Source organism: Amblyomma americanum, chromosome 11, assembly GCF_052857255.1.
Source record: "Amblyomma americanum isolate KBUSLIRL-KWMA chromosome 11, ASM5285725v1, whole genome shotgun sequence".
NCBI classification, from domain to species: domain Eukaryota; kingdom Metazoa; phylum Arthropoda; class Arachnida; order Ixodida; family Ixodidae; genus Amblyomma; species Amblyomma americanum.
In genome coordinates this window covers 100,666,336-100,687,095 of record NC_135507.1, presented here as the reverse complement: position 1 = coordinate 100,687,095, position 20,760 = coordinate 100,666,336, and the positions used below count along the sequence as shown (strand labels likewise).

Genomic DNA, 20,760 nt, shown 5'->3' with positions numbered 1-20,760 from the left:
ATGCATATGGCGCCAATGAAGCACTATTGTTAATATTATTATTATTATTATTATTATTATTATTATTATTATTATTATTATTATTATTATTATTATTATTATTATTATTATTATTATTATTATTATTATTATTATTATTATTATTATTATTATTATTATGTCAAACAAGAAAACAATCAATGGGTGTTTAGTCTCTACTTAATTAGTCATTTGCAATCGACAATCAAGCGGCCTTTAAGAGATCAACCTGCTCTAATCCCAGAAAAGAATGGCGGTTCATAAAGTGCAGGTGTGAAAAAACATGTTTTACCCAGGGTTAGCACTGTTCACCTGTCACAAACGCTTTCAGCTTGGGGCCCATAAGAGGACAGAGAAGATTGTAGGCTTATGCCTTAGGAGCGGAGTAACGAGCAGCTGACTCTGATCTAGGGAAGAATGGAACAGCCTGCCGTGGCTTCACAAGACAGCGCGCTGAATAATGCTACGCAGCTATCGCATATAAAACGGTAGCTTGTGTTGAAATTGCCAAAGTGCACTACATCTGCAGATGTTCGGCCATTAAGCAACGGTGAACAAGGTTTCTGTGTGCAAGCCAAGACAGCCGCCTTTTTTTGACCCAAACCTTTACTAGGTTCTACACACTGCAGTGGAGACCACCGGCACCTTGAAGCGATTCTCTTTACTTCAGGTTTTGGTTCAGAATATCGGAATTACAAAGTAAATAAATACTCCTGGTTTGATATCAAGGCTTCATGGCGTAGCCTATCATCATCATCATAAGCCTATGTCCACAGCAGGGCAGAGTCCTCTCCCATGCTTCTCCAATTAACCCTGTCCTTTGCCAGCTGCGGCTACCGTATCCCCGCAGACTTCTTAATCTCATCCGCCCGCCTAACTATTTGCTGCCCCCTGCTACGCTTGCCTTCTCTTGGAATCCACTCCGTTACCCTTAAGGACCAGCGGTTATCTTGCCTTCGCATTACATGCCCTGCCCAAGCCCATTTCTTCCTCTTGATTTCGAATGGTGTGTCCTTAACCCGGGTGTGTTCCCTCAACCACTCGGCTCGCTTCCGGTCTCTTAAAGTTACACCTATCATTTTTTTCTTGCCATAGCTCGCTGCGCTTTCCTTAACTTAAGCTGAACCCTTTTCGTTAGCCTCCACGTTTCTGCTCCGTAGATGAGTACCGGTAGATACAGCTGTTGTGGACTTTTCGCAATTGAGGGATATTGGTAAACTCCTATTCGTCATCTGAGAGAAGGTGCATATGAGCTCCACCCCATTCTTATTCTTCTAGTTATTTCTCTCTCATGATCCGGATCAGCTGTCACTGCCTGCCTTAAGTAGCGTATATCTTAACCACTTCCAGCCCCTCGCGGCCAATTGTGAACTGCTGTTTCCTTGCTAGACTGTTGAACAGTACTTTGGTTTTCTGCAAGTTAACTTTTAGACCCACCGTTCTGCTCTCTCTAACTCATTGATCATGTATTGCAGTTCATCTCCTGAGTGACTCAGCAAGGCAATGTTATCAGCGAATCGCAGATTATTTAGGTATTTTTCAATAACTCTTATCCCCGCCCGCTTAACTTATCTCTTATATTAGCCCCCTGCGCCACTAACAAGCTTTTTTACGGCTGGAAACCAGAGTTAGGTCCTCATTTTGAGCCACCGTGTCCGTGGAAGAAGTTATACAGACGATCCAGAATATTCTATTCCCGTCAGAAAGATTCAGGAACACACGTTGCCTGAAACAAGTAATTTAACGACAGCGCCCGTGTTTGCCATTCTCCTGTGGTATCAAGAGAACATAACATTATTGCTGGCTTAGCTACTGCACATAAACGGTAGCGTGCGTTGAGGTCACCAAGCAGCGCTACGTCTGCAAGTGTTCGTTCAATAAGCCGCATCATAAGCTAACTGCGCCTTCATTGCGCTGTACCGGACATGCACAACTGTGCTGTAAAATTCAAACTCCAGATTGTTCGAAAATAACCATGACTAAAGTATGCTATGAATGCAGTGTTCGGTATGAGAAGTCGTTCTCTTCTACGTGTCAGAACTTGTTTCCGAATCGAATCGCCACTTCTACTCTTGCGCTGGCTTGAAATTCTTAAGGCATCATCCGTTATCTTGCATTCGCATTACATGCCCTGTCCATGTGCACTTCTTCTTTTTAGTTGTCTCTGATTTCACTGACCAAGTCTGCTATCTTCCTGTCTCGCAACGTTATATCTTGAATTTTCCTCTCCGTAGATCGATTAAAATCCTGAATTTGAGTGCAACCCTTTTAGTTAGCCAGCACATTTCACATGTCTGGTTTAGTACTGGCCAAGCACCATTGTTACCGTATTTTCCGGTGTATAAGACGCACCCTTGTATAAGACGCACTCGCCATATATGAAGGCTCTCATTGAAAAAGTTGGTATATAAGACGCACCCGTGTATAAGACGCACCACAATTTACCCACTTAGGCTAGTCAGGGTTAATTAAAAACGCTTGATCGACCATCGCGAAATGAACCATGGGTGGACTCATCTGATCGCATAAAAGCTCCGTAGAGCTAAATCAAGTTATCCTACCCACCTACCTACCTATCTGTGAGAAGTTCTTGGTTTATGGTTTATGGGGTTTAACGTCCCAAAGCGACTCAGGCTATGAGAGACGCCGTAGTGAAAAGCCCCGGAAATTTCGACCACCTGAGGTTCTTTAACGGGCACTGACATCGCACAGTACACGGGCCTCAAGAATTTCTCCTTCAAAGAAATTCTAGCCGCCGCGGCCGGGATTGAACCCGCGTCGTTTGGGTCAGCAGTCGAGCACCATAACCACTGAGCCACCGCGGGGGCCTGTGAGTTCTTAAGCAACGCCGCTAAGTGATCGCAAAAGGCAACACTCACGCCATACCCGCCCACGTTTTAGCAAAAAAGAAAGAAAAATACGACGAAAGAACTCTCCCATATGTCCATAACAACATTTTATTTTTACTTAAAACCATCGAAGTCTTCATCTTCGGATGCGCTCTCAAAAAGCTCGCCCATTTCTGGAGGCAACGCGGCTGAAGCATTCTCTTCATACTCAGAACCGCTGGTCTGATTGTCGTCGTGCTCGGTTGGCGATGAAGCTAGCAGGCCAGCCTTCCGGAACCCTGCAGTTATGGTTGCCACTCTAACAGCACTCCAGGCCTCATGGACCCACTTCGCAACTTCGCTGTAAGAAGCGCGCCTCATGCGTCCAGTTGCGGTGTAGCTGTGCTCGCCTTCCGTCATCCACGCCTCCCAAATACGTCGCAAAACAGCTTTAAAGCTGCGGTTGACGGAAATATCCAAAGGCTGTAGAACCTTCGTCAAACCACCGGGTATTATTGTAGGGGTACAGTTCTTCGCCTTGATTTGCCTCAGTGTCAAGTCAGTAATGTGCGCCCGCATGCTATCCATAACCAGAAGGCCTTTCCGGGAGTGAAAAAATCCATCCGGGCGCTTCGAAAAGCACTTTTCGAGCCAAACTCCCATCATTTGCTCATCCATCCAGCCCTTCTGGTTAGTTGTGACAATAACACCAGGCGGAAAGCTTTCTTTTGGCATCGTTTTCCTTTTAAAAATTATCATCGGCGGCAGCTTTGTTCCGTCAGCACAGCACGCAAATACGACAGTGAAGTGAGACTTTTCATGCCCAGTTGTTCGTACTGTGACAGTCTTATCACCTTTATGAGCGACACTTTTTGACATAGGGATGTCAAATGTTAGAGGCACTTCGTCCATGTTTACGATGTGGCTGTCGATGATGTTATTCTTTTCGACTTCCTTCTTCACAAATTCATGGAACTTCTCCACTTTCTCTCCGAAATCGTCTGGTAGTTGTTGAGACATTGTCGTTCGCGCTCTTATTGACAAGGCTTTGCGCTGCATAAATTTATAGCACCATGACGGCCCACCAACAAAATCAGCGGCACCGATTTCACTCGCCAAAGTGCGTGCTTTCAAGCGCAACTGCACGGTTGACAGAGCCCTACCTTGAGCCCGTTGTTCAAGAGCCCACTTGAGGAGCCGGTCTTCAAGTTCAGGCCACCGCGCCTTCTTCCCGCGGTCAGCCTTCTTTCCGCTCTTCATCGCCTGCAGTTTGGCGGACGACTGTCGCCACGTGCGAATCATCTTCTCGGTGACGTCGAAATGGCGGCCCGCAGCCCGATTTCTGTTTTCGGTAGCATACTCCACCGCAGATAATTTGAACTTTGCGGTGTAGCTCTTGCGCAACTTCGGTGGCATACTGTAGTAAGACCGAGCACGACAGGTGTAGGTAGTGGAAAACACACGCCGAAGTCACCAACACAGACGTAATACGTACACGGTTGCGAAGTTGCAAAGAATGACTAAAAAAGAACGCCGGCTTGGCTTGTCTTGACAATGTCGAGAAGCGCGACTGTCGCCATCTTTGGGAATTTCACATTACTTTTGCTTGCGCCTCCGAAACGACCGCGTGTTTGCGATTCTGGAAGTCGTCATCCCCGCCGTTTCATGATAAAGTTCACCTAAAAAAAGTTGCGCACGGCGGTCCCCGTATTGAAGTATTAACCGTGCTACTACCGCATCATTGGTAGTGATATTTTTTCGGTGAAAAAAGCTTGAGCATGAACCTGAGTAATTTCTGAACCCGCAAAAAAAAACGAAAAATTCGCATATAAGACGCACCCTTGTATAGGACGCACCAGCAAGATTTTTGGGAAAAACCGCGTCTTATACACCGGAAAATACGGTATATGGTTTCTTTTTGAGGGATATTGATAAACTGCTACCCCTCAACTCAGATTTCGTGCCAAATGCACGCCACCTTATTCTTATTCTCCTAGTTATTTCATTTTCGCGGTCCCGACTGGCGGCCAACACCTGCCACTATCTTCTTCCCTGCACATACTAAATTGTTTACTTTACTTACTTTAGATTTACTTCACACATTTGCATAATAATTTTTAGACAAACCACTCTGCTTTGCCTCTCTAGGTCCTTGAGATCATGCTTTGCAGTTCCACCTCTGAGTTATTGGCAGTCCAATCTCATTGGAAAACAGAAGATTACTAAGGCATCCTGCTTTAGCTTTTATCCCCTCCTTTCCTCATCAATTTCCTTGAATACCTCTCATGAACACGTTGCCAATTGTATTGAAGAGATCGTGTCTTCTTGCCTCACACCGTTCTTGACTGGTGTACTCTCGGTTTCCCTGCGAGAAATATATTTGCTTTGCAGCCGCTAATGATATTTTACAGTCCCTTTACAAATGGCTCTTATCGCCGTGCTTACGCAAAGCCTACATGTCTGATGAGGTTTCATCTGAGTCAAATGCTTTCTGATGATCTATGAAGACTATATAGAGAAGTTGGTTATATTCTGCACATTTTTTCATCCCCTGATGGAGGGTGTGAATATCGTCTGTTGTCGAATAGCCTTTCCAGAGGTCAGCCTGGTTCTCTTGTTGAAGCTTAGAAGTGAACTAATTTGAATAGCGGTTACCTTAATAAATATCTTTTAAGTAACGGAAAACAAACAGTTCTATCTGTAATGTACGAAGTCTTCGACGTGCTCCTTCTTAAGAATTATGATTAGGTTAGCGTTCTTCTAAAGTTCCGGTAATTTCGAAGTCGTAAGCCCCTGAATAAACAAAGCGGCAAATTTTCTTAGCAGAATATCCCCACCGTCCTTCAACAGGTCTGCTCTAATCTGATCCTCATCAGCTGCTTTCCCTTTTTGCATTTGGTCCCAAGGCAATTTCTGTTTGATCATTCGTTACCAAAGGCACATCTAATTCAGCCAGCGGCTGGCTTCATTATTAGCATTCTAATTATTTCGCCTACCACTGAGGTCTGCGTAGATTCCTTCGGCTACCTCAACTATCTTGTACATATTGGTAATTACAATGCCTTCTTATCTCTAGGGCGCACATCTGAGTTTTGTCAATGACTGAGTTTTGTCCTGGTGACCGCTTTTATGCTACCTTCGTTCTTTAGAGGATGCTCAATTCTTTGTATATTATACTCCCGTATGTCGGTTACGTCACGCTTATTAACCTTGCAAGCTGTGCCAATTCGATCTGTGTGGTTGGGCGCTTTCATAATTTATTTCTTTATCAGCACATTCGTATCCAGAGAGAGCTTGCCAGTGCCCTGTCTTGGTTTTGTCCAGTCACCTTTCTGAGCTTTGTCCGCACATTTGAGTTTTACCCTGGTGACCGCTTTTATGCCACCTTCGTTCTTTAAAAGATGCTCAATTCTTTGTATGCTATACTTCCGTATGTCGGTTACGTTACGCTTATTAGCTTTGCAAGCTGTGCCAATTCTATCAGTGGGGTTGGGCGCTTTCATAATTTTGCATTTCTTTATCAGCACTTTCGTATCTAGAGAGGGCTTGCCAGTTTCCTGTCTTACCCCAGCCCCTACTTCTATAGCGCACTCCATAATCATATTTGTGAGGTTATTCATCCTCTCAACATTAAGGCCATCGTCCTCTGATATGGCAGAATATCTGCTTTTCAGTGGGATCCCGAATTTGTCTACTCTTCCTCCTACCGCTAACTCGTAGATGCGCTTCTTACTTTCTTCGTTATCTGTTCAAATCTAGGCTGATTCGAGACGTCACCCTCCTATGGTTTCTACGTTTCACCTTGCCGATCATCTTCACTACGGCACAATGCTTGGATGTGCGCACAATATTAAGTTTATTTCACTTTTATTGTCATCATTTGGGCCCTTTCAAGCCTATTTTGGGTTGCGCCGTGTGCGGGAAAAAGTACTCATGAACCGTAAATTATTTCGTTCCTAGAACTCAGCCAATAACGTTCCCCTGCTGTTTATATCTAGAACCTGTGACATAGACACCACCTGCCTGGTTGCCTGCCTGTCTGTTTCTTGCCTACCTTGGCAGTCAAGTCGCCGATCTCGACAATGTACTGCGTCTTCACTCTACTCATTGCAGATTACACGTCTTCATATAATCTTTCAGGCAATTCATCATAACCGAATGCAGGTGTGTAGGTCTGTACACCCTCCAATTTGTAGCTCTTGTAGACCTTTATTACGATAACTGCCACCTCCTATCATTGTTGTAGAATCCATACATGTTGTGAGCTTATCCTTATTGATCAGGAATCTGACACCTCGCTGTTGTCAGCCCACTAATCTATAATAGCTTCAAGTAATCCCGTGCGCGTGTTGTTGAATGCCTGCAGCGGAGGCCGCACTCCGATATAGGCGATGATGCGTGAGATGCCCGTGCTGTTCGATATCTGTGCACGCTAAAGAACCCCATGTGGTCGATAATAATGCGCACCCATTCACTGCGGCATCACTTGTGGCCAATGCGCAAGTTTTTCGACAAACCGGGCATACAATACAATGTCATAGAATTACCATAAGTTATTACCATGGTATTCCTGATTCGTATTTGCTCAGAGACTGCCCCGGTCTGGCCAGGAAGACCCTGCGTCCAGCAGACGGACTGCTCGGAGGTCCTGGTCTGCCTGCCGTCCGGAATCTGCGGCTGCCCCGAACCCGCGCCTGTCCTGCTGTCTGACGCGGACGACATCGTCTGTGTGTTGCGTAAGCTGTGCAAATGACCTGACCAGTCGCGGACCACAATATTGCGAACAAAGGTGAAGTTCACATATGTAGTAAGATTAACTGGGCATATTGTTTTTTTTTTTGCAAAAGCTCACTTAAAGCAGATGTAGGGCAAGAGAGATGTAACTTAAAAGGACTTGGTTGTACGCCAGTTGGTAGGATATTTTGAGAAGCAAAACCGCAAAACAGGACGGGACAGAGGCAAGCGGCAACGCAGGGCGGTACTGACAGCCGAACATTTATTGAAAAAACAGTACATCTTATATAGATCAGTCGTGCGTGTGATCTTGCAAACAATCGTAAAATGACGACGAAGCACGAGAAAGCAGTTCAATGGCAATCATGACGATAACAATCGGTACGGCGAAGGGAAGGAAACCGAGGAAGGACGACACAACTAAACTAACCTGCGCAACACCAAACAAAAAAAACCTAGTGAAACATTGACAGGAACGCTAATTATTTCTGTAAAATAGACACAGAAGGCTTGCTGACACACTTATCTGGCTCCGGTCCCAGGATGGCAACAGCCTCGACAATTTCTCTTTCCAACTGCCCCTTTCTTCTTCCTATGATCTCTGTACAATTCAGCTTAGGATAGCAGCCCTTACAACTGCGACAATGAACGGGCAGGGCAGGTCCTCCGGGCCTACTCAAGGAGCGCGCATGCTCTTGCAGACTAATGTTTAAACATCTGCCAGTTTGGCCGATATAAAATCGACCACAGCTGAGGGGAATCTAATAAAGCACCCCATTTGCGCATGAGACATACTTCTTCGAATGCCTCATATCAAAAACTACATGTGTTGAAGTCTGCTTTCCCACCAAATTGAAGAGTTTTGAAAGCTTGCAGGGCGCAGACGTGACCACGTCAACGCCACATCTGCCAGAGATCTTCTTAGGATTGTGGGAAATATTATGAAGATATGGTAAGACTACATACTTATTCCGGATAGCTGGCTCGTGGGAAAAGCTGTCTTCTTCTCGCCGATGCTTTGTGAGCAACGATTCGGTCACAGATCGTAACAGTGAGCTCGGAAAGCCCGCCTTCTCGAGTCGCTCAAGTTGGAGATGAAAACTGAGCTGCACTTTGTGATGGCGTGATTTCAAAAGCGCAGACCTAAAACATGAAGATGCCAAGGCCTGTTTTACAAGCTTTGAGTGGGATTAGTCTAACGGCAGTAAAGCTTTCTTCGATCTCGTCTGAAAAGCCCAGCAAACATGGTCATGTTGAATAAAATCGAACTTTAGGTCTAAAAACCGGATATATTCATCTTGCGGAAGCTCAAGAGTAAAATTGAGAGAAAGTGAACCTCTATAAAACGCAGCTAAAAGCTCTCCTGCCACGTCAGCTAATACGGCATTAGGTGAAAGCTTTAAAATGATAAGAAAATCATCAACGTATCTAAGAGCACTAGAATGAAGGCATGGGCCAACTTGCGTTTGAGCACTCGATCTAAATTGGGTAGAAAGATTTCGCACAGCAGTGGCGCCACGCTGGAGCCAATACAGATTCCTTTCCTTTGAACCTAAAATTTACCATCAAATGAGACAATGGTCAAACTTAAATATAACCTGAGCAGCTCCAAAAGGAATCCACAGACACACCACAAGAGTTCTGGAAACCGACCACGTCGCCAGCTTCGATGAGCTCCCTTACAGCACTGAAAAGTTCTCCATGACGAACAGAATAAAATAATTATTCGACATCAACGGACACCGCACAATTAGCACCAGGGACGGCTGTTTTTAGCACTTCAACCAAATGGTTAGATCCATAAATTTTGAACGGGTCTTAAGGCTTAAGGTTTTCAGACGGGTTTGAAGAAACCTGCTGGCTTCGCCCTGCCAACTTCCTCTCTCTGTTACAATCGCCCTGAACGGACAAGCATCCTTATCGGTCTTTGCCGTAAAGAAGATATTCGGTACATCAGGCTTGTTTCCCAACGCCTGCTCTTTCAGCATCTGCAAGTTCAGTCCATATCAAAGAGCAGTTGCCTTGCTCTTGACATTAGACGGCGTCTGATTGGCGGCCTGGAAGTTCTTGGCAACTGCGTTTGATGCTTTTTCCTCGAAAAGGGTCAGTGGCAGTACTGTAAACCCCCCTCCTTGTCCGACTGGACAAGAGCAAGGTTGTACTCAGAAAAAAAAAAACTCAGAAAGAATTAGCGTTTCTTTCAGTGTTTCACTAGGTTTTTTTTTGTTTGGTTTTGCGCAGGTTAGTTGTGTCATCCTTGCTCGGTTTCCTTCGCTTGGCCGTACCGATTGTTTTCGTCATGGTTGCCATTGAACTTTTTTCTTATGCTTCATCTCCATTTTACGATTGTTTGCCAGACTACACGCGACTGATCCATATAAGCTCTGCTGGTTTTTCAATAAAGGTTCAGTTGTCAGTACCGCCTTGTGTTGTCGCCTGCCTCAGTCCCGTCCTGTTTTGCGGTTTTGCTCCTCACAAGAGATGTGGCACAGGACATGGCTAAAAGCTTTCTTTTTCTTTATGCGCCTCCAACACTCGCTCTTAATTCTGCGCTCCTACACAGACTTGTTTGAGTGAGAATGGCATAGAATTGTGAAGAAAAACTAAGATTCCGGTGAAGCTTTTCTTCTGCAGAAGTTGTACTTCGGGCCTTGCCGGAGAGAGAATAAGAGAGGACGCACTGACCTGTAAGCTAGCTAAAATGGCTTCGTTTGAATTTAATTCTTCTATACCTTGCTGAGGGACATTATACTTAGCGCGCTCTTTATGCAAAACCTTACGGCTCTTTGGAATATCAGCAGAAAAAGTGATAATAGTCGCTACGGGCTGCTGAATACTTTCATTGTGCGCAGCTCCAAATCGAAAGTGAATAGGTAAAGAGAGCGTTTATGACCTCGACGATGCTGCCTTCATCGTTCAACAGAATATAGCCGCGGCGCGTCATCAACGTTCCAGGTTATTGCGACTGCCTTTGCGGGCTTCTCTCTGCGGCGAGTTCCTGGACGCCAGCGAAAAAAAAATTTGAGCTCACTGCGGTAACCCGCATTGGAGGAATGCGAAAGCATTGACGCCTCCTCGTTTCTTTCTTTGCCGGGCCCTCTTTGATTCACTCGTAACCCCTATTTGCTTCACGTGTTCCTTCTCCTCCTCACATTTACTCGATTATTCACTGATGTAAATTCATATGATTTCCCAATTAGCACAATTAATGGTATCACTTAATGAAGTTCCATCAATTGCCAATTTTGAGTTTTCAAAGTTGCCGCCACTCTTTGTTCTCAAATTTGACGACACGCGTTGGCTCCGCCCAGACTTCCGGTTTTCCAAATTTGGCTCCACACGTTGCCCTGATTGCACCCACTTTTTGGATATTTTTGGCTCTAATTAATTAAGTAATCACTCTATCGGTATAACTTTTTTTGCGGAACATCATTACATTATCCTCTTTTGATTACAACCATTCGTTTGGCGCTACCTCTTCTAAGTTACAAGTGCTGTGGACACGTTTCGCAGACACGACCTTGTCGACATTGCTTAGTAAAGCTTTCGCTTTAATAACAAGGCTTTATTGGTTTCAATTGCCGGCTTCGTGCTGGAGAGGCCGCAGTCAACACGTTGAAGTGTGTTGACCATGTTTCGAAGAGGACTGGGGAGACATTTCGCCCAACACGTTTTTTTATAAACATTGAAGAAAGGCAACAGTCACTGGCATACGGAGAATCCCACCGGCGGTATGCGGTTCTTTCTGCTGAATTCTAAGCAGTCATCTTTAACATAAAAAAGAACTAAATTAATAGTTTTCCATTCACTTTAACTTCTCATTAGTCATTGATGTTTTTTTTTCATATTTTTCTCGCCCCGAGCTGCTCAATTCTTATCCTCAAATGGTAAACATTTTTATATGATATTTTTGGCTGCACTTTGTTGAGGTGACTGCAGTAGGCGAAATTGTACACGTTAAACACTAACCAAAAATAATTGCGAAGAGGCCATCAATATTTAAAAATGTTTTTCTCAACACGTCTAAGCTCATCATGGAGAGCCGATAACACGGCATTGCATTCATGCCTGAAATACTTAGTGACTTGAAGTTCAGCAGCACACCGCGAGTTACATGGCGAAGAAGCTCGCAGACGAATTTCCAGCGATATGTGGCATGCCGTTCGTTTCTCTTGAGTGTTACCTACTTGTTAGATTTATGATTGCCCTTGCCACTACCCAAGCGATTAAGAATGTAGCAACTCAGTTTTGAAAAGCATATCTCAACGATCACTTGCCGGCAACACGGTGAAGTGGCGACTGGTGAGCTTATAGTTAAGGCGCTATTCGTTCTTGTCCACAAATAAGAAAGCAACAACCATGCCTGTCTTCTCTTGTATCAACGGCGCTCGTTATCTGCTAATATCCCTGATATTCTACATCCTTCCGAAACCTCACCAGCCAATGTGTGCTACCATGTCTCGATTAAATCTGTAGGCATCTGCTCATATAGTTTCAAAACCCTACGACAGATTCTACGCAGCTGAGCCGTCATATCACGCGAGCAGTGATTCTGCGTGTTTTGGTCAGGTGTCGGCATGAACGAACAATGAGGCGCTGGCGGCAGCGTACAAAGCCGTGCGCAATTCCCATACTCGGTTGTCACCGGCGCATCTTTCAGCTGTTGATCTTTAGGCTCAAGACTGAATTCGAGATCGTCGATGCCACGGTCGCTCTTTGCCCTTTCGCTATCGCTTTGGAGCTGCGCAGGAGGGATACATGCAGGAGTGCGGAGAAGCTCAATGATGACGTCGTGGATGGGGACAATCAAATTTCTCCTGCCTTCACGAACAATTAATTAGCTTTGCGTCGTCATATGCCGCCAAATAACGCTTCATAGGCTTTGCATTCGGTGGCGTTGGTTTCCGTCCTTTAAAGGCGCGAGTTTCTGTGTTGAAAATGTACCGGCAACGTTGACGAGGACGTCATCATGTGCCCCCCGCCCGGCATTGTACGCCGAGAAGAAGCCTGAAAGCCGTCGTGGTTTCAATCACACATTACGTCGCTATATTTTCAATAAATAAAGAAATAAATCAGTTTATTCAAACATGTTTTGATGTTTAGGAGCACGGACAAAAATCCTTAAGGGCCCTGACCAGGTCTGTGCCCCGTACAAGGCCTTCAGTGGAAAACGCGGGATGGAACAGAAGCAGGGAATACACTTGTAGAACGGAGCTGCTCACAAACAAAAAAAACGTACAGCAGGACAAACAATGAATGTGGATTCGCTGAGCACCCGCCGCGGTGGCTCAGTGGTTAGGGCGCTCGGCTGCTGATCCGGAGTTCCCGAGTTCGAACCCGACCGCGGCGGCTGCGTTTTTATGGAGGCGAAATGCTGACGCCCGTGTGCTATGCGATATCAGTGCACGTTAAAGATCCCCAGGTGGTCGAAATTAATCCGGAACCCTCCACTACGACACCTCTTTCTTCCTTTCTTCTTTCACTCCCTCCTTCATCCCTTCCCTTACGGCGTGGTTCAGGTGTCCAACGATATATGAGACAGATACTGCGCCATTGCCTTTCCCCCAAAACCAATTTTCAATTTTCATTCGCTGAGCTAATCCAGGATATACGAAGCAACAGCTGTCGGCGTTCATTGTGTTCATTGGCGTTGGCGTTGAGAGCTAACGGCGATTATTTGAAGAAAGGAAGAGTACATAACTGGCTGAGTGAGTGGACGCCTCAAATGCGCTTTCAGGTACGTGGCGGTGGTGAAAGAGAGATGTGGACTGCATTCATTAGCGCTGAAAGCGTTGTCGCAGACACGCGGCACCGCAGCAACAGGCCACAGCGTTCATTGGGTACCCAACACCTCGGGGTCAATTATCAACTGCTACCAGCGAGGGTGGCAGGGTGGGCGCGCTGCCAATCCAGTGTGCGGAACACGAACAAAACACGTTTTCGCATTTTGACACACCTACATGAAAGCGAGATTGATGTGTCCACTGACCCAGGGAGCCAGTTGTGCGCCTTTCCTTCCGCGAAAATGAATGGCCTTTACAACCTTCTCAACGCCGATGAACCCAATGAACGCCGCTTTGTTTCGTTTTTCAAGCGGCAGCTTCTTCACTACCAGAGCTAACGGGCTGAGATCGCCGTGTACTTCCTATGACCTTCAAGGCTCAGCCAAGGTCATTCCTTCAGTGTATAAGTTTGTAGAAGTAGTGAATGGTCAATGGTCAGACAAATGGTCAACCCGTTGAAAAGGGCAGAGGTCGAGGTAAAGATGAGAGGTCAAAGCCATTTCAAGGTCAAAGGTCGAGGTAAAGGCGAAAGGTCAAAGGTCATGTGCAAGCCAAATCAAGGTCAACCAAAATCGGGTCACGTGATCGCCTCTGGGCTCGCCGAGGAGCCGAAATGCGGCGTTTACGTGATAGGGCGTGACGTCGCGCCCTCCTTAACCGAGTATATAACGTGAGGAGCGCCGGCGCGCCTAGAAACGAAGTCGACATGTGGTGTTCACGTGCTAGGCCGTGACGTCACGGCCTCCTAAACCGAGTACATGACGGAAGGAGCACGGCGCGCCTAGGCACGAAGTCCACATGTGGTGTTCACGTACTAGGCCGTGGCGTCACGGCCTCCTAAACCGAGTACATGACGGAAGGAGCACGGGCGCGCCTAGGCACGAAGTCCACATGCGGTGTTCACGTGCTAGGCCGTGACGTCACGGCCTCCTAAACCGAGTACATGACGGAAGGAGCACGGGCACGCCTAGGCACGAAGTCCACATGTGGTGTTCACGTGCTAGGCCGTGGCGTCACGGCCTCCTAAACCGAGTACATGACGGAAGGAGCACGGGCGCGCCTAGGCATGAAGTCCACATGTGGTGTTCACGTGCTAGGCCGTGGCGTCACGGCCTCCTAAACCGAGTACATGACGGAAGGAGCACGGGCGCGCCTAGGCACGAAGTCCGCATGGGGTGTTCACGTGCTAGGCCGTGGCGTCACGGCCTCCTAAACCGAGTACATGACGGAAGGAGCACGGGCACGCCTAGGCACGAAGTCCACATGTGGTGTTCACGTGCTAGGCCGTGGCGTCACGGCCTCCTAAACCGAGTACATGACGGAAGGAGCACGGGCACGCCTAGGCACGAAGTCCACATGTGGTGTTCACGTGCTAGGCCGTGGCGTCACGGCCTCCTAAACCGAGTACATGACGGAAGGAGCACGGGCACGCCTAGGCACGAAGTCCACATGTGGGATTCACGTGCTAGGCCGTGGCGTCACGGCCTCCTAAACCGAGTACATGACGGAAGGAGCACGGGCGCGCCTAGGCACGAAGTCCACATGTGGTGTTCACGTGCTAGGCCGTGGCGTCACGGCCTCCTAAACCGAGTGCATGACGGAAGGAGCACGGGCGCGCCTAGGCACGAAGTCCACATGTGGTGTTCACGTGCTAGGCCGTGGCGTCACGGCCTCCTAAACCGAGTACATGACGGAAGGAGCACGGGCACGCCTAGGCACGAAGTCCACATGTGGTGTTCACGTGCTAGGCCGTGGCGTCACGGCCTCCTAAACCGAGTACATGACGGAAGGAGCACGGGCACGCCTAGGCACGAAGTCCACATGTGGTGTTCACGTGCTAGGCCGTGGCGTCACGGCCTCCTAAACCGAGTACATGACGGAAGGAGCACGGGCGCGCCTAGGCACGAAGTTCACATGTGGTGTTCACGTGCTAGGCCGTGGCGTCACGGCCTCCTAAACCGAGTACATGACGGAAGGAGCACGGGCGCGCCTAGGCACGAAGTTCACATGTGGTGTTCACGTGCTAGGCCGTGGCGTCACGGCCTCCTAAACCGAGTACATGACGGAAGGAGCACGGGCGCGCCTAGACACGAAGTCCACATGTGGTGTTCACGTGCTAGGCCGTGGCGTCACGGCCTCCTAAACCGAGTACATGACGGAAGGAGCACGAGCACGCCTAGGCACGAAGTCCACATTTGGTGTTCACGTGCTAGGCCGTGGCGTCACGGCCTCCTAAACCGAGTACATGACGGAAGGAGCACGGGCGCGCCTAGGCACGAAGTCCACATGTGGTGTTCACGTGCTAGGCCGTGGCGTCACGGCCTCCTAAACCGAGTACATGACGGAAGGAGCACGGTCACGCCTAGGCACGAAGTCCACATGTGGTGCTCACGTGCTAGGCCGTGGCGTCACGGCCTCCTAAACCGAGTACATGACGGAAGGAGCACGGGCACGCCTAGGCACGAAGTCCACATGTGGTGTTCACGTGCTAGGCCGTGGCGTCACGGCCTCCTAAACCGAGTACATGACGGAAGGAGCACGGGCGCGCCTAGGCACGAAGTTCACATGTGGTGTTCACGTGCTAGGCCGTGGCGTCACGGCCTCCTAAACCGAGTACATGACGGAAGGAGCACGGGCGCGCCTAGGCACGAAGTCCACATGTGGTGTTCACGTGCTAGGCCGTGGCGTCACGGCCTCCTAAACCGAGTACATGACGGAAGGAGCACGAGCACGCCTAGGCACGAAGTCCACATGTGGTGTTCACGTGCTAGGCCGTGGCGTCACGGCCTCCTAAACCGAGTACATGACGGAAGGAGCACGGGCGCGCCTAGACACGAAGTCCACATGTGGTGTTCACGTGCTAGGCCGTGGCGTCACGGCCTCCTAAACCGAGTACATGACGGAAGGAGCACGGGCGCGCCTAGGCACGAAGTCCACATGTGGTGTTCACGTGCTAGGCCGTGGCGTCACGGCCTCCTAAACCGAGTACATGACGGAAGGAGCACGGGCACGCCTAGGCACGAAGTCCACATGTGGTGTTCACGTGCTAGGCCGTGGCGTCACGGCCTCCTAAACCGAGTACATGACGGAAGGAGCACGGGCGCGCCTAGGCACGAAGTTCACATGTGGTGTTCACGTGCTAGGCCGTGGCGTCACGGCCTCCTAAACCGAGTACATGACGGAAGGAGCACGGGCGCGCCTAGGCACGAAGTCCACATGTGGTGTTCACGTGCTAGGCCGTGGCGTCACGGCCTCCTAAACCGAGTACATGACGGAAGGAGCACGGGCGCGCCTAGGCACGAAGTCCCCATGTGGTGTTCACGTGCTAGGCCGTGGCGTCACGGCCTCCTAAACCGAGTACATGACGGAAGGAGCACGGGCGCGCCTAGGCACGAAGTCCCCATGCGGTGTTCACGTGCTAGGCCGTGGCGTCACGGCCTCCTAAACCGAGTACATGACGGAAGGAGCACGGGCGCGCCTAGGCACGAAGTCCACATGTGGTGTTCACGTGCTAGGCCGTGGCGTCACGGCCTCCTAAACCGAGTACATGACGGAAGGGGCACGGGCGCGCCTAGGCACGAAGTCCCCATGCGGTGTTCACGTGCTAGGCCGTGACGTCACGGCCTCCTAAACCGAGTACATGACGGAAGGAGCACGGGCACGCCTAGACACGAAGTCCACATGCGGTGTTCACGTGCTAGGCCGTGGCGTAACGCCTTGAGGCGAGCATAAAAAGTAACTGTGGTTTGGCTTTGGTTCAACCGAGGGAGAACTTCACGGTAGCGGTAGCGGTAGACATAATGTTAAATTTTCTAAACAGCTCGGCTGTGAGTGAATAACAAGAAAATTTACCAATTATTGGGTGTACGCATTTCTATGAACATACAAGTTCATTAATATTTTCAAGCGTTGTCGTTGGCCAAAAAAGAGCGCCATAATTCATGACTGACGAAAAGAGAGAATTACATAATACCTTCAATCAGATGGAAAAGGATGAGCAGTAGCGACTTAAAAAGCCGATCGTGCGCCATAGTTTCCGGACAATGTATGTCACATCGTCGTCCCACGAAATATTCTCGGAAACAAATAATTCTCGATGTTGAGGAACTAATTCAATAGCAGTACTATTACGAGAGACGGAAGATGGAACACTTTCTGACGTGGGTGAAAGATCCCGGCTTTCGTTTTTTCAACGTTCATTTTTAGAACATTCGCAGTGGCCCAGGCGTTTAATTAATGCCGATGCCTTGTTGGCTCTATCCACTGAACTGATGCTGGATTGTCCAGAAAAAAACACACGCGTGTCATCAACGTTTTGTCACGATGTGGTGACTGCAGTCCGGAGAGCCGAAAGACAGCGTAAATGGCGCCCAAGCAAATCTCTACCCTATATTACTACATTATTATTACATTATTATTGTTATTATAATACTAATACATTATATATATATATATATATATATATATATATATATATATATATATATATATATATATATATATATATATATATATATATATATAGTGGAAGGAAGAAGATGAACCAGCCCCGAAGCCAACGACGACGAAGCGCTCGCGCCGCCGGTTGGATGCTCGTGCTGGATGGAACACTGCCGCTTGTGTCTGGTCTCTCGGCTCTCTGCCTCGTAGATTGCCTGTGCCAAGGTCTTCGTAGCCGGCGCTTCCATCGTGCCAATAAACCGCTCTACATTTGGTGGAGGTTGCTGTGTTCCCCTTTTCACCATCACCGTGGACCTTCGCAGCCGCACCATCCCGATGTCCACTACCAAGGCCAGTCAACAGCCCGCCGCCACGTCGCAGCCAGTCATCTGCTCCGGTGCCGTCCGGCAGCGCGACCACGCTGTCTTCAGCGGCCATAGCGACCAGGACGTGGAAGATTGGCTGGAATCATACGAACGGGTGAGCCGCCACAACAACTGGGACGACCACGTCAAGCTTACCAACGTCATCTTCTACCTCAGCGATGTCGCGAACCTCTGGTTCCGCAACCACGAGGCCGACATTCCCACTTGGGCCGTTCTAAAGAGCACCCTTGCGGAGGTTTTCGGCCGTCCTGCAGTGCGGAAACTGCGCGCTGAGCAAAGCCTGCGCGTCCGAGCTCAGCACACGGATGAGACTTTCACCAGCTACATTGAAGACGTAGTAGACCTCTGCAAGCGTGTTGATCCGGCTATGTCCGAGGCTGACAAGATCAAACGCATCATGAAGGGTATCGATGACGACGCTTTTCAGCTGTTGTTAGCGAAGAGTCCCACCACCGTTACCTCGGTGTATACCCTTTGCCAGAGTTTCAACGCGTTGCGCAAGCAACGTCTTTGCGCTCGTCGGCCTCCTCTGCCTGCCGACTCCCTCTCCGGCCTGGCCATCAATCTGGATCTACTTGTTACCATCAAAGACTTTGTGCGGGACGAGGTCGGCCGGCAGCTCTCGCTCCTATCTCGCCAACATCAGTCACCGACCCCCCTCAGCGCTGAGATCCGGCACGCCATCACGCAGGCGGTCGCTGACGCCCTCCCTCCTCTTCCACAACCAGCCCCCTTGGATCCCCAGGTCGGCCTTCCCCCGACCCCGCCACCGCCTGTTGCTGCTCCGTTGAGCTACGGTCCTCCAGTTGAAGTGCCGCCTGCCCCCACTCCCGTGCCTCTCACGTATGCCGAGGCTGTCGCGCGACCACCGCGACCGCAGGCTTATACGTACGTTCCTCAAGTGGTGCCTGCGCCTGCTGCTCCACGGACCCGCTTCACGCCCCCTACCTACAACCCTTGGCGCACGGCTGACAATCGACCGATATGCTACGCCTGCGGTCTTCCGGGCCACGTCGCGCGCCTCTGTCGACGTACTCTGCATGCGCCTGTCCACCCTCTGCCAGACTACCCTGATGCAGACCGTACCTTTCCCCCACGTTTCGGACCACAACCTCAGGAGACCTCTCCTGACCGCGAGCACGGTCGCCAGCCCTACGTTTCCCACCACTCGCCTTCGCCTCGCCGCCGCTCATTGTGGCCCATGAGGCGTCGCAACGTCCGCGCCGATTCGGAAAACTAGCAGCCGCAGTTCCGGGGGCACGAACTGCGCACTTATCGCCCTGCTTAAGTTCTCGCCTCTACCCGCCGAACCTTCTTGACGTTTCTGTCGACGGAGTCAAGACACTTGCGCTTGTGGACACTGGGGCCACCGTTTCTGTTATTCACGAAAACTTCTGCCGCTCGCTTCGCAAAGTTACAACCCCATCTTCTGGACTCTCACTCCGTACCACCAACGCCGATACCGTTCATCCCTCTGCCGCTTGCACAGCACGCGTCGTCATCGCCGATGTTTTGTATGTTGTCGAATTTTTAGTCCTCCGTGCCAGCTCCCATGACGTCATCCTTGGATGGGATTTTCTCTCCCTGCACTGTGCCCTCATTGACTGTGCCCGTGCGCACGTCGTCTTCTCTCCACTCTGCGATGCGCCCCTCGACGAGCCTCCGATTCGGTGTGCTGCTAAGCTTGTTGTCGCCGAGGACACTGACATTCCCCCTGACAGTGCCGTGCTTGTCCCTGTTTGCGCCGCCTCAGTTTTTGACGCCACCGTTCTCTTCATGCCTTCCCCTGTACTTGCCTCTCGCCGACACCTATGTCTTCCCTTCGCCGTCATCGACATTCACCACGATGCTGCCGCCATCCTCGTCTCTAACACCTCATTCTCCGCGCTCTCCCTGCTCCGTGGCGAGTGTCTCGGCCATTTTGAAACCGCTGCTTTGATCTCTTCCTTCGACACTGATGTAACCTCCTCCTGTGCCGAAGTCGCTGCCCTCACCCCACGTGGTGCTACTCCAGCTTTGTCATCGGACATTTTCGACCGCTGCATTGACCGCGCTCTCGACACTGCTCACCGCGCGCAGCTCCTTGCCCTGCTCAACCAGTTTCGCTCATCGTTTGACCACCAGTCGACTTCTTTGGGCCGTGCGACCACTGTCGAGCACCACATTGACACCGGAACCCATGCTCCTCTCCGTCAGCGCCTCTACCGTGTGTCGCCTCCCGAGCACCGCGTCATAACTGAGCAAGTTGACGACATGCTACAACGCGGCATTATTCAACCTTCCGCCAGTCCTTGGTCGTCCCCAGTCGTCCTGGTTAAAAAGAAGGATGGCTCGATACGATTTTGCGTGGACTATCGCCGGCTCAACAAAATTACGAGCAAAGACGTCTACCCGCTACCACGTATTGACGACGCCCTTGACTGCTTGCAAGGCGCCGAGTTCTTCTTCTCCCTGGATCTCCGTTCCGGCTATTGGCAAGTCCCGATGGCTGAGTCCGACCGTCCTAAAACGGCGTTCGTCACCCCTGACGGACTCTATGAGTTCAACGTGATGCCATTCGGCCTCTGTAAC

At 49.5% G+C, this 20,760-nt stretch overlaps 1 long non-coding RNA gene across 1 annotated transcript in view; it reads left to right on the top strand.

Moving 5' to 3' along the window:
* The window catches only part of LOC144110041 (uncharacterized), a 34,865-nt gene that overhangs the window by 7,586 nt on the left and 6,519 nt on the right, over window positions 1-20,760 (top strand). The window contains exon 3 of the long non-coding RNA XR_013309685.1: window positions 7,436-7,582. This is a non-coding gene — a long non-coding RNA (uncharacterized LOC144110041). The remainder of the gene's footprint in view (window positions 1-7,435; window positions 7,583-20,760) is intronic.